Source organism: Gigantopelta aegis, chromosome 2 (assembly GCF_016097555.1).
Source record: "Gigantopelta aegis isolate Gae_Host chromosome 2, Gae_host_genome, whole genome shotgun sequence".
Lineage (NCBI taxonomy): Eukaryota > Metazoa > Mollusca > Gastropoda > Neomphalida > Peltospiridae > Gigantopelta > Gigantopelta aegis.
The window spans coordinates 34,668,454-34,682,775 of NC_054700.1; positions in this window are offsets into that span (position 1 = coordinate 34,668,454).

Here is a 14,322-nt window from a genome sequence, read left to right on the forward strand (position 1 = left end):
TACTTTCATTTTATGTGGTGAGGGATCTAGCTCAGTCGATGGAACGCTTGTCTCAGGTACTTTGGTTACAGGATCAATCCCCCTCTGTGGACGCATTCTCTGATTTGGTTTATTACCCATCCCAACCAGTGCATCACAACTGGTATATTAAAGGCCTTGGTATGTGTTGTTCTGTCCCTTTCTGCTAATGGACAAATTTTGCTTTTTTTTTCCTCTAAGACTATTAATTAGAATAACCACGTTTGACCGGTCTCTGTGGTGTCGTGGTTAGGCCATCAGTCTACAGGCTGGTAGGTACTGGGTTCGGATCCCAGTCGATGCATGGGATTTTTAATCCAGATACCGACTCCAAACCCTGAGTGAGTGCTCCGCAAGGTTCAATGGGTAGGTGTAAACCACTTACACCGACCAGTGATCCATAACTGGTTCAACAAAGGCCATGGTTTGTTCTATCCTGCCTGTGGGAAGCGCAAATAAAAAATCCCTTGCTGCCTGTCGTAAAAGAGTAGCCTATGTGGCAACAGAAGGTTTCCTCTAAAAAACAGTCTCAGAATGACCATATGTTTGACGTCCAATAGCTGATGATAAGATGAAAAATCGATGTGCTCTAGTGTCATCGTCAAATAAAACAAACCAACCAAATGTTTGACATCCAATAGCTGATGATGAATAAATTTGTGTTCTAGTGGTGGTGTTAAAACAAACAAACTGCATTTGCATGTGGTAACATTGATATAATAATCACAGGACACTGGTTGGGTAATATTTGGTGATGAGATTATTGTATTGCTGTTGTTTCTCAGAATAGTTTCAAGAAAAATGTTTGACTTTATGTCTTCTCAACACATTTTAACTATGATTCTATGTTGTTGGATATGTGCTTACGATAGTACTGAACCAAATAACTTACGGATGGGTCAAAGTTCGAGGTGCACCAAACTTTTGATAGAGAAGTTAACACCACAAGTCCTGTGATTATTGATAAATGTGAGTGTTGGTTTTTTTAAAAATATAGTTTCATCTGGGCAAAAAATGTATCCATTTTTTATTTCATCTAGTACCACTGTGTCAAATAGCCTTGTGCTTGAAACATGTATGGGGTATCTGTAAAAAAAAAGTACTCAAATTTTGTGCAGAACTAGGGTAGTCATAGACGCTACCCGTTATCTCAGAAATGAGCAGCTTGACCCCCAATTTTTTCTGATTCACTTTAAGTGTGAGGGGTGGTAGTATTTATATCTGTGGTGTTCATGTCGATTGATATGCTGCTGGTAGGAGTTTTAGCCACATATGTTACTATTGTCGTCTATGGGTTTTGATTTGGTAGTATACACCCTTACAGACCACAGAGGTAATCAGAGAAAATACGCCATGCACTACTCTTCAGTTAGTAGCAAGGGATCTTTTATTCTGCAACCACCGTTTCTGTTGACAGAATATGATGACGGATCAAGCAAAGTCATGTGCTGCTACTAGCAAGACATGACTTTTGACATAGCGCATAGCTACATTACAAAATTGCTCATTTGACCTCTAGGTCATCATCCCCTGCGTGTGCTGTAACCTCACCGTGGTGCAGGGGTGTAACATTCTCTTTGAGAATGGCCAATACAGCACAAAATTGAAGTTTTGAGTAAAATTCAGTATCCGTAAAATTCTGTGATATTTGTGTTTTTGCACAGTTCTTTACACTGTTTTTGTTTAAGTCTTGAATTTTTATATTGATGTTGATCATCACTTTATTTATTTGCATTACCATAGTTTGACACCCAATAGCCGATGTATTTTTCGTGCTGGGTTGTCGTTAAACATTCATTCATTCATTCTAGGTCATCATACAATGTGGCTGAAATAACAGAAATAATAGCTTTTCTGCTTAATTTTTATGGTCTGCATGAGAAATCAAACTAAAACTCAACTCCATAACTTATTTTTCAGATGCACGTGCTCAGTGGTGTTGTGGTTAAGCCAATGGACAGGGTTAGCAGCCTGGTACCGGCTCCCACCTAGAGTGAGTTTTAATGACTCGATGGGTAGGTAGGTGTAAGACCACTACACCCTCTTCTCTTTAACAACTAACCCTCTGTCCCGACAGACAGCCCAGATAGCTGAGATGTGTGTGTGTGTGTGTGTGCCCAGGACAGTGTGCTTGAACCTTAATTAGATATAAGCATGAAAATAAGTTTAATAAAGAAAGTAATGATGGACTGAATCTCAGTACTGTGGGGTTCATTGCCAGTCACACTGTTATCTTCCTGATGCCGTGGATGGAGGCTTTGGTTGATTGCCAGTCACACTGTTATCTTCCTGATGCTGTGCATGAAGGCTTTGGTTGATTGCCAGTCACACTGTTACCTTCCTGATGCCGTGGATGGAGGCTTTGGTTGATTACCAGTCACACTGTTATCTTCCTGATGCAGTGGATGGAGGCTTTGGTTTGATTGCCAGTCACACTGTTATCTTCCTGATGCCGTGGATGAAGGCTTTGGTTGATTGTCGGTCACACTGTTATCTTCCTGACGCCGTGGATGGAGGCTTTGGTTCATTGCCAGTCACACTGTTATCTTCCTGATTGCCAGTCACACTGTTATCTTCCTGATGCCGTGGATGAAGGCTTTGGTTTATTGCCAGTCACCCTGTTATCTTCCTGATGCTGTTGATGGAAGCTTTGGTTTGATTGCCAGTCACACTGTTATTTTCCTGATGCTGTGCATGAAGGCTTTGGTTGATTGCCAGTCACCCTGTTATCTTCCTGATGCTGTTGATGGAGGCTTTGGTTTGATTGCCAGTCACACTGTTATTTTTCTGATGCTGTGCATGAAGGCTTTGGTTGATTGCCAGTCACACTGTTATCTTCCTGATGCCGTGGATGAAGGCTTTGGTTCATTGCCAGTCACACTGTTATCTTCCTGATGCCGTGGATGGAGGCTTTAGTTGATTGCCAGTCACACTGTTATCTTCCTGATGCAGTGGATGAAGGCTTTGGTTTGATTGCCAGTCACACTGTTATCTTCCTGATGCTGTGGATGAAGGCTTTGGTTGATTGCCAGTCACACTGTTATCTTCCTGATGCAGTGGATGAAGGCTTTGGTTGATTGTCAGTCACACTGTTATCTTCCTGATGCCGTGGATGAAGGCTTTGGTTGATTGCCAGTCACACTGTTATCTTCCTGATGCAGCTGATGGAAGGCTGTGCTGGGGCTTTGAGTCAAACACTTCAGTCCATGCTATTTATTGCCAGTCATCATGCTGCAATGTGGTTGTTGATTGCCAGTCAATGGACAGAAAGGCCCGGTGACCGGCTCTGTGCTGGGTTGTGTTAAACTTTTCATTCATTCTGTCTCATACAATGTGGCTGAGGTAACAGAAATATGGTCTGCATGAGAAATCAAACTAAAACTCAACTCCATAACGTATTTTTCAGATGCACGTGCTCAGTGGTGTTGTGTGTTAAGCCAATGGACAGGGTTAGCAGCCTGGTACCGGCTCCCACCTAGAGTGAGTTTTGAATGACTCGATGGGTAGGTAGGTGTAAGACCACTACACCCTCTTCTCTTTTAACCCTCTGTCCCGACAGACAGCCCAGATAGCTGAGATGTGTGTGTGGTGTGTGTGTTGAGCATGAAAATAAGTTTCAGTGGACTGAATCTCAGTGGTTGATTGCCTCACACTGTTATAGCTGATGCCGTGGATAAGTTTGATAAAGAAAGCTGTTATCTTCCATGAATGAAGGCTTTGGTTGATTGCCAGTCACACTGTTATCTTCCTGATGCCGTGGATGGAGGCTTTGGTTGATTGCCAGTCACACTGTTATCTTCCTGATGCCGTGGATGGAGGCTTTGGTTGATTGCCAGTCACACTGTTATCTTCCTGATGCCGTGGATGAAGGCTTTGGTTGATTGCCAGTCACACTGTTATCTTCCTGATGCCGTGGATGGAGGCTTTGGTTGATTGCCAGTCACACTGTTATCTTCCTGATGCCGTGGATGAAGGCTTTGGTTGATTGCCAGTCACACTGTTATCTTCCTGATGCAGTGGATGAAGGCTTTGGTTGATTGCCAGTCACACTGTTGCTGTGCTGAAGGTGGATGAAGGCTTTGGCTTTGGTTGATTGCCAGTTGATTGCTGTGGATGAAGGCTTTGGTTGAGTCACACTGTTATCTTCCTGATGCTGATGAAGGCTTTGGTTGATTGCCAGTCACACTGTTATCTTCCTGATGCAGTGGATGAAGGCTTTGGTTGATTGCCAGTCACACTGTTATCTTCCTGATGCAGTGGATGAAGGCTTTGGTTTATTGCCAGTCACAGTGTGAAGGCTTTGGTTTTTCCAGTCACAGTGTTATTTTCCTGATGCTGTGCATGAAGGCTTTGGTTGCAGTCAGTATTGGCTGTTAATATTTATATGTTCTCTTATTTCTTTTCATGAGTATAACAAATGGGATATGACAACTATGTAGCTGGTCAAATAAAATATGTTTCAGGAAATATTAACTAAATATAATTAAGTTGTGCTATTCAGTGGGCAAACTATTGATTCAGCACTGTCTTTAATGTAAATGAAAAGTCACTTGGACATAATCTGCCATTGGATTTTGTTGAATCTTTATCATGTATGCACACAATTCAATCAGACTGATGTGTTTGAAATTAAAATTTATTAATGTTTTTAACTCTTTCCTTCTCTCTTTTTTTATTTATTTTTTATTTATTTTTTTACATTTTTTTTTTTTTTTTTTTTTTTTTGCTATTCATTGATACAGGGTGTGAACATGAAGCTCATTTTGTGATTTCCTAAGTGAAGATTAATGCACAAATCTATGGTCTGTGAGCTTAATTGTAATGTAAAGGATGCCAAGTTTCAGGCATAAAATGTTCTGATTGCTATGTCATTTCATTGTAGCTGAACTAATGGGTTCCAATTATTTATACAATTCAAACACTAGGGTTAGCGATTGAATTTTAGTGTTGTTTTAGAACTCAAATAAACATTCCGAGTGCTATTTAGTTTTGGCTATAATATGTGACAGAAGGCCACAGATCACAGTTATCATCCTATTTGGTTGTCCACAATCTATAAATATATCTGCACAAGTAGTCTGCTGTTTGACTGATTATTTCATGGCAGACAGCTTTGTAATGGCAATTACTATTATTTTTTTTTTTTTTTTTTTTTAACGACACCACTAAAGCACATTGATTATTAATCATCAGCTATTGGATGTCAAACAGTTGGTAATTTTGACATATAGTCCTAGAGATGAAACCTGCTACTTTGTTCCATGATTAGCAAGGGATCTTTTATATGCACCATCCCACAGACAGGATAGCACATACCACGGCCTTTGATGTGCCAGTCCAATTGCTATTAGATTGAAGTTGACAATGAAGTGCATATAGTTTGCAAACGTGTGCAGCTTGTGAACACTGAAGATTTCTTTATGGTAATTCCAGCCCATGCAAGTGTAGTAGCCTACTTTAGTGTACCCCAGTCACGTTTAGTCAGTTATTTACTTGAACCAAAATCCTGGGAGAAAGCTGGACAACGGGTTGTCCTATTAAGGGTTTTTTTTGCCCTCAGACAGGCAAAGGAGCATTAAAAAAGATCCACAGGCCTATACTGATATTAAAAAAGTGCTATAACCTGTATAGAAATTTATCCTATAACTTACCTATGATATCCACGTCATAATCCCATGTGATAATATAGAATATTAATCCGTGTAACAATAGTATGCAGTCGAATCCACTTTATTGCATATCAGATTATAGCATAAATTGGTTATTTGCATATTATTCGGCTGCACAGAACCATTTAACATTAAATCAGTACAAATTATGCTGCATATTTGAATAGCTTTATCAAGACAAACATCGGTTAATTGTATACGAAAACCAACAAAATCTAGAAAATTTCATCATAAAATGTTCCACAAACCTTTAATATTTTACCAGAAACAATTGTAATTACACAGAGAAAAAAGCAGAATGTTCTATATTGGTTAAAAACTAACATTAAAAGTAGAAAAAAGTAAAAGCGGTTACTAAAACAGGCGATGCACAATGTTGACATCTCACGCAAGAAGCCCCATCGTAGTGCTTATAGCAATGTGTTCAATCTGGCAAATTGGTACGGTCTAAGTAATAAAGTGGTTCTGTGACTGGATCATTTGTTTACATGCCAACAAGACCTGTATATCTGAATGTAATGTTTTCAAATATTTAGTTAAAATGTCTGACGTCAAACTAATTTGTGCTAATTGTGATGACGTCACATTATTGATGGAGGCGACTTTAGCACTATGATTTACTAAATATTGAATGGAAATGTTATTTTAAATGTGTTATAGGATAAATAGAATTTGCTACTCATGTTTTTTAATACGTAAAATATTAACCTCATCTAGTTCATCATTATATGTCTTGGCAGAGCTTTGACAAATACCAATTAACATTGGCTATTTCTCAGTATATCAAAGGTTATGGTATGTACTATCCTGTCTGTGGGATGCTCATATAAAAGATCCCTTGCTTGTGTGGTGGCAGCAGGTTCCTCTCTCATAAATGTTTTAATCTGTGTGGTGCTTAACCAATGACCAATGCCATATAACTATAATTATGTGTTGAGTGTGTTGTTAAATAAAACATTCCTTCCTTCCTTGTTATATCTTACACTGGCATAGGAAGCGGGGGTGGGGGCAAGGGGGAAGCAAGGGGGAATGTGCCCCACACTTTGTAGCAGCAGTGATGATTTTATATATTTATACATATATACATATATATATATATGTGTGTGTGTGTGTGTGTGTGTGTGTGTGTGTGTGTGTGTGTGTGTGTGTGTGTGTTTGTGTGTGTGTGTACTGGGTTCGGATCCTAGTCGAGGCATGGGATTTTTAATCCAGATACCGACTCCAAACCCTGAGTGAGTGCTCCACAAGGCTCAATGGGTAGGTGTAAACCACTTGTGATCCATATCTGGTTCAACAAAGGCCATGGTTTGTGCTATCCTGCTGTGGGAACCAAATAAGAGATCCCTTGCTGCCGGAAAGAGTAGCCCATGAATGGCGACATCAAAATCTGTGTGGTTCCAACCATATGTCTGACGCCGTAAATAAAATGTGTTGAGTGCGTCGTTAAATAAAACATTTCTTTCTTTTCTTCCTTGCTACACCAGTGCTATCAGTTAGTTTTTCTTGCCATCAGTGGGAAGCACAATATAAGAGATAAACACACCGTCCTTAGAAGACAAAACTCGGAGATATTAAATATTTACTCTCATAAATATTTACTCTCCATCCCTATTAAATCTGGAGTCAACCAGGTTCTGCCTTAACATTTTTAATCAGCAAACACCATCGATTAATTAATGCCATACATGTGACATCCAAAGCTAAACAAAGGTGTTTAATGACACGTAGTACATTTTTAAAACACATTACAGCTGTTTGGGATCCAACATAATGATGATTGCTATACTTGTATTTGGTGATGAGAGAAGTGGGGCATAGTCCAGTGGTAAAGCATTCGCCTGATACACTGTCGGTGTGGAATCGATCCCTGTCGGTGGACCCATTGGACTATTTCTCATTCCAGCCAGGCAACCATGATTAAAAAAGATCCACAGGCCTATGCTGATATTAAAAAAGTGCCAGGCAACCACGATTGGTATATCAAAGTCTGGGGTATGTAGCAGGTTTCCTTTCTAAGACAAGTCATAATTACCAAATGTTTGACATCTAACAGCCGATAATGCGAGAAGGAACCCACTTCCACCTCATAGACCGGTGTTACTGAAGGAGATCTTGAAGGTCTCTTGAGCAACATTGCACCGGCCTCGGTGGTGCAGTGGTTAAGCCATTGGACTACAGGCTGGTAGGTACAGGGTTCGCAGCTCGGTACCGGCGCCAACCCAGGGCAAGTTCTTGAGGGCTCAATGGGTAGGTGTAAGGCCACTACACCCTCTTCTCTCTCACTAACCACTAACCAATTAACCTCTAACCCACTGTCATTGACAGATAGCTGAGGTGTGTGCCCAAGACAGCATGCTTGAACCTTAATTGGATATAAGCACGACAATAAGTTGAAGTGAAATGAAATGAGCAACATTGCATTGTCTTTGTAAGTCTCCTTGCATTGCACTATAAGATTGCAAAGTTGCAAGAGCGCTGTCTTAAAGGGGTATTCACCGGCCTCGGTGGCGTTATGGTTAGGCCATCGGTCAACAGACTGGTAGGTACTGGATTCAGATCCCAGACGAGGCATGGGATTTTTAATCTAGATACCGACTCCAAACCCTGAGTGAGTGCTCCGCAAGGCTCAGTGGGTAGGTGTAAAACCACTTGCACCGACCAGTGATCCATAACTGGTCAACAAAGGTCATGGTTTGTGCTATCCTGCCTGTGGGAAGCGCAAATAAAAGATCCCTTGCTGCCTGTCGTAAAAGAGTAGCCAATGTGGCGACAGCGGATTTCCTCTAAAAACAAAACCAGTGTCAGAATGACCATATGTTTGACGTCCAATAGCCGATGATAAGATAAAAAAAATCAATGTGCTCTAGTGGCGTTGTTAAATAAAATAAACTTTACTTTTTAAGGGGTATTCTTATTATGTGATTAGTCGCATGAGATCGAATTGTACTGTGAGAACATCTAAATCAGAATTACTTCAGTCTTAGATGTTCTAATTTTTATAGGGCCAACAAATCACATGCGATGTTGGTGTGACTAATTGCATAATAAGAACACCGTTTAAACAGCATCCTTGACAGTATTTTGCATTGTACTGTAGGTGCGTGTGCAGGGGGAAGGTTTCAGTGGCCAAAACCCCTCCCTACTCAAGCTAATTTCAATATGTTTTCTGGGAGAGCATAGCTTGATGCCCCATAAACTCCACTCGCGACTGTCTAGAACCCCCCCCCCCCCCCCCCGCTAAAATTCCTGGACACACACACCTGTACAGCAAGATGCAAAGTTGTAAGAGTTTAGTGAATTACGTCCCAGAAATGGATTCAAGGAGTGCTGTAATGGATAAAAATGGAATGGAACCCCCCCCACCAAAAACCCAGTTGGTACACTGAGTAGGACTGATCCTATACCCGACTACACCTCAAGCATTTTACCACTCATCCATACTGAACGACCGGCCTCGGTGGTGTAGTGGTTAGGCCATCGGTCTACAGGCTGGTAGGTACTAGGTTCGGATCTCAGTCGAGGCATGGGATTTTTAATCCAGATACCGACTCCAAACCTTGAATGAGTGCTCCGCAAGGCTCAATGGGTAGGTGTAAACCACTTGCACCGACCAGTGATCCATAACTGGTTCAACAAAGGCCATGGTTTGTGCTATCCTGCATGTGGGAAGCGCAAATAAAAGATCCCTTGCTGCTAATCAGAAAGAGTAGTCCATGTAGTGGCGACAGCGGGTTTCCTCTCAAAATCTGTGTGGTCCTTAACCATATGTCTGACATCATATAACCGTAAATAAAATGTATTGAGTGCATCGTTAAATAAAGCACTCACTCAGGGTTTGGAGTCCGTATCTGGATTAAAAATCCCATGCCTCGACTGGGATCCGAACCCAGTACCTACCAGCCTGTAGACCAATGGCCTGCCACGACGCCACCGAGGCCGGTGTGATGTCATTAGTGATTGAGTCTGGACTCTAAACGTTTTATAAGTATGGGCCCAGATCTACTAAATATTAGGTCCCCAGCGTGATCGAGTTGAGACAAGTTTCACTATGCTATGTTAGTTTAAGAGTAAATGTCCATCGCTCTTCCGACACACATGCAAGCTGTACATTGAAATTTAATTAAAGTTTGTTTAACATTAACAACACCACTAGAACACATTGATTTATTAATATTTGATTATTGTGATGTCAAACATCTAATAATTTTTACATATAGTCTTAGAAAGGAATGAATAAATGAATGTTTAATGACACCCCAGCACGAAAAATAACTTGGAGAGGAAACCAGCTACATTTTTCCATCCTGTCTGTGGGATGGTGCATATTAAAGGTTGGACTATACCAATTCAAATCCCATAGGCGACCATGTTAACGTTTGTGTTTAAAAACACTATATGCAATATATCAACCAAACTGTGACCCATAAATATCAGTACTACAACCCCTACCTCAAAGTATTAATTGCAGAAAATGGTACCTTTCATGGCTCATTTTCGGTATAACCAGATGTTTCTGCAACACCCCTAGTTTCGCACAAAATTTGAGTACTTTTTTTTACAGGTACCCCATACATGTTCCAAGCACAAGGCTACTTGACACGGTGGTACTACATCAAATAAAATTGCATACATTTTTAGCCCAGATGAAACTAATTTTTTTTACAACCAACACACTCACATTTATAACCAATCACAGGACTTGTGGTGTTAACTTCTCTTTCAAAAGTTCGGTGCACCTCGAACTTCGACCCAGCCGGAAATTAATTGGTATAGTGCAACCTAAAGAGCCCTTGCTACTAATGGAAAAATATAGTGGGTTTCCTTTCTTAGATTATATTTCAAATTTACCAAATGTTTGACATCCAATAGCCAATGATTAATAAATCAATATGCTCTAGTGGTGTCTTTAAACAAAACGAACTAACATTTTTGCATTAGTAGCAAGGGATCTTTCATATGCACCGTCCCACAGACAGGTTAGCACATAGCATGGCCTTTGATATACCAATTGTAGAGTACTAGCTGGATGAGAAATAACCCAATGGGTCACTGACAGGAATCGATCCTAAGACCGACTGCGCATTAGGCAAGTACTTTACCACTGGGCTACTTCCCACCCCTTGAAATGCAAAGACTTGATCTGTCCATTAAAAATAAACAATGACCGTTTCTATGTTTTAAAATATACATGTATCACACGCTGTTGAAAGTAAATAATGGCTGTGCCACCAGTAGTGCATTGTTAATGAAAATCGTTCAATATTTTCCATTGTTGTAGATCACATCAATTTAGTGTACTTGATGACTCTTTTCAACCTGGGTAATATACTGAACAGCATATAAAACACACCAGTGTTGTGCTTCGGTCATAATCTATGCAAACAAATGTTTTGGGGGTCTTCACAGCAGGATACCAGTGGTAAAGTGCTCGCTTGATGTGTGGTCAATCTGGGATAGATATGCGTTGGTGGGCTCATTGGGCCATTTCTTGTTCCAGCCAGTGCACCACAACTGGTATATCAAAGGCTATCGTATGTACTATCCTTTTCTGTGGGATGGTGCAAATAAAAGATCCCTTGCTACTAATGAAAAAATGCAGCTGGTTTCCTCTCTAAGACTATGTTAAAAATTATCTAATGTTTGACATCCAATGATTAATAAATCAATGTGCTCTAGTGGTGTCGTTAAACAAAGCAAACTTTTAACTATTTGTTTAAAACATTAATTCTGTATTCTAGTGTAATGCTAAAAAATTTCAATGTTGCAAGTTTTAGCTACTGAATATTAATATCAAAAAGAACAAAATTTAATGTTGCATTTTCAGTGCTGTTCAGTATGGAAAAGAAAGAAATGTTTTATTTAACGACACACTCAACACATTTTATTTACGGTTATATGGCATCAGACATATGGTTAAGGACCACATAGATTTTGAGAGGAAACCTGCTGTCACCACTACATGGGCTACTCTTTCCGATTAGCAGCAAGGGATCTTTTATTTGCGCTTCCCACAGGCAGGATAGCACAAACCATGGCCTTTGTTGAACCAGTTATGGATCACTGGTCGGTGCAAGTGGTTTACACCTACCCAATGAGCCTTGCGGAGCACATTCAAGGTTTGGAGTCGGTATCTGGATTAAAAATCCCATGCCTCGACTGAGATCCGAACCCAGTACCTACCAGCCTGTAGACCGATGGCCTAACCACTACACCACCGAGGCCGGTCGTTCAGTATGGATGAGTGGTAAAACGCTTGAGGTGTAGTCGGGTATAGGATCAGTCCTACTCAGTGTACCAACTGGGTTTTTGGTGGGGGGTTCCATTCCATTTTTATCCATTACAGCACTCCTTAAATCCTTTTCTGGGACGTAATTCACTAAACTCTTACAACTTTGCATCTTGCTGTACAGGTGTGTGTGTCCAGGAATTTTAGCAGGGGGGGGGGGGTTCTAGACAGTCGCGAGCGGAGCACTCACTCAGGGTTTGGAGTCGGTATCTGGATTAAAAATCCCATGCCTCGACTAGGATCCGAACCCAGTACCTACCAGCCTGTAGACCGATGGCCTAACCACACCACCACCGAGGCCGGTTCTTTTCAGCAGGATGTAGCTCTGTGTGTGTGTGTTTTGTATGACCATGAACATTGCGCTATTTCTCGTTCCAGCCAGTGCACCACGACTGGCATACCAAAGGCCGTGGCATGTACTACCCTGTCTGTGGGATGGTGCATATAAAAGATCCCTTGCTGCTAATCAAAAAGAGTAGTTCATGAAGTGGTGACAGCGGGTTTCCTCTCTCAATATCTGGGTGGTCCTTTACCATATGTCTGATGCCATATAACCATAAACAAAATGTGTTGAATGCGTCGTTAAATAAAACATTTCTTTATTTTTTTCTTTGACCATGAAATACACAGTACCCATTCAGATACAACCGTCTACTTCGGCTGTTGCAATAACTGCTTTCATCTCTGCATAAAAATAAGAGGATATTTAAGTTCTGCAATTTCATGGTAATGTACCCGTCTTATTATTGTTGAATGATGACTCCCAAACTGTAGTGCTATCTCACATTCCAGCCTGTGATGCATGCCAATATATTCATTCATACTCCTGGGGTGTCAATAGTGGTATTTACCGTTATAGACATTAAAGGGACATTCCTGAGTTTGCTGCATTGTAAGATGTTTCTGACTAATAAAATATTTCTACGATTAAACTTCCATATTAAATATATATTTTTTGTTTAGAATATTCAATGTGTTTCCGGTCATCTTAATATTTGTAAGAAGCCCAAACTGGATTTTGTCTTCAAATAATTTTGTACATATGAAAAAACACATTTTAGGAAATAAAATGAAATTTAACCTAGTATAAATATTACAACGATCAAAAACATGTTTAATATAAAGCCACTAATATTTTATGCAGAAAAATATGTTTGATATGTAATTACAATCGTTAAAATGTCTCGGTTAGTTGAAAACATCTTTAAAAATGCAGCAAACTCAGGAATGTCTCTTTAATGCCTTTAAATGTGATCTATGGTCAGTTTTTATTGAGCTCATTTAATACCATAATGATATATGTGACATATGCAACTCACCTTGGTGTATATTTTTCAAGTTTTTTGAAAGCACATATTGTTTTAATACACCATGTTCCACATGTTATGTTGTGTATTGACCTCGGTGGTGTAGTGGCCATCATACATGAGGCTGGTATGTCCTGAGTTCGTCTCCCAGTACCAGCTCCCACCCTCTCACTAATCAATAATCTACGGTCTCGGACAGACAGTCCAGATAGCTTGAACCTAATTGGAAATAAAGGAAATGGTTTATTTAATGATGCACTCGAAAGGAAATGTTATATGAAAAAACATTAAAAAAATGTTTTATTTAAAGATGCACTCAACACATTTTATTTACAGTTATATGGCGTGAGACATATGGTTGAGGACCACACAGATATTGAGGGAGGAAACCCACTGTCACCACTTCATGGGCTACACTTTTCGATTAGCAGCAAAGGATCTTTTATATGCACCATCCCATAGACAGGATAGCTGGAATGAGAAATAGCCCAATGGGTCCACCAACGGGGATCGATCCTTGAACGACCGCACATCAAGCGAACACTTTACCACTGGGCTACGTCCCGTCATGACAGAATATGATGCTGCTACTAGCAGGACATGACTTTTGATGTCACGCATAGCTACATTACAAAATCGCTCATTTGACCTCTAGGTCATTGTACAATGTGCCTGAAATAACAGAAATAATAGCTTTTCCCCTTAAATTTTATGGTCAGCGTGAGAAATCAAACTAAAACTCAATTCCGTAACTGTCATTTTTCAGACGCACAAGCATTTTTAAAAATATGAAAAATGCAATTTGTGACAATAAAAACACCAGGATGACCAGAAACATATCGGATGTACAGAAATTAATGTCTGAGTGAAATAGCCCAATGGGCCTACTGACAGGGATCAATCTCAAACTAATTGGATATAAGAACAAAAATGAAAAAATAACTATGTTTTATGGTAACCTCACACACCTGACAGCAGTAATAACTGAAAATTGGATGGTACATTTTCAATAGTTACTTTGTTTGTTTTGGAGGGGTGGGAC